This window comes from Ovis aries, chromosome 3 (genome assembly GCF_016772045.2).
Source record: "Ovis aries strain OAR_USU_Benz2616 breed Rambouillet chromosome 3, ARS-UI_Ramb_v3.0, whole genome shotgun sequence".
Taxonomy (NCBI): Eukaryota; Metazoa; Chordata; class Mammalia; order Artiodactyla; family Bovidae; genus Ovis; species Ovis aries.
The window spans coordinates 97,019,222-97,020,329 of record NC_056056.1 but is presented as its reverse complement, the minus strand read 5'-3'; positions in this window follow the sequence as shown (position 1 = coordinate 97,020,329).

Here is a 1,108-nt window from a genome sequence, read left to right as displayed (position 1 = left end):
CAGGATGAGATGGCTGGGTGGCGTCCTCAACTCGATGGACGTGTGTTTGACTGAACTCTGGGAGATGGTGTTGGACAGGGAGGCCTGGCGTGCTGCAATTCATGGGGTTACAAAGAGTTGGATACGACTGAGCAACTGAACTGAACTGAATCCTGCCTCCAGACACCAACAGCTGTAGGGATCTACTCTTCTAATTAGTGAGCTCAGGCCAGATTGCCTTTCCAGAGTGTCTGCATGGGTATTGGTTTTAAAAGCCAAAGAGGAACCTAGGGAATTTGACGTTGCAGAAGAAATTTCTAAAATACAAGATACTGATAACTAAGTCATAAGTTTGGGCTTTAATAATTGCTGTAAAGCCATGTGCCACCTTACAGAAGAATGACCATTTCAACATTCAAAGCTTGTTGGGAGAATGGGGAGGTAACAGACGGCAAAGAAACAAACCAGGGAGAGCTGCCCCAGTGCCTGTGTCTGGCACCTGGGTGGAGGATGGGGTCACCTGTAAATCTGGAGAAAGAAAAAGGGGGAGCAATCCAGAATTACAAAGCTGTTGAGGCCAAATGGTGAATCCTATAAAAGTTCTCTGATTCCTCCCAAACATCTTTTGTACCACATGGTGAATGCTTGATTAGAGTCACAAAGACAAGTGTTCTCACTTTTGCAGAGAACATGCATTGTACACAGACAGGGGTTTTGAAAGACAACACTGTTTCCATGTTTCTGGAATTAACTGATCACACTGAAACACTGTGATTTCACATAAAAATCCGGGTTTCTGGTTTTCCTTGGAAAATGGGAATATTTGACCACAGTGAACCCTAACTCTGTCTGGTAACCACAGTTGGAGCTAAGGAACCAGCTGTCTCTGACAGAAGCTTCTCCATCTGCCGCATCTTCATTCCTCAGGTACTGCTTTACCTACCAGCCCCTTGGTGCTTTTGGATTTACACAAAATATTTAAAAGCTGCCTTTCACATATGCTGACTTCTTCACAACTCATCCAGGGGGATATGATCTCCCAGTCTTACAGTGAAGTTCCTGTCTTCTAGTCACTGTCTCCGTGGAAAAGGCCAAGGGGACCAAAGGTGTTCCCAAGCCAGCCCTTGCC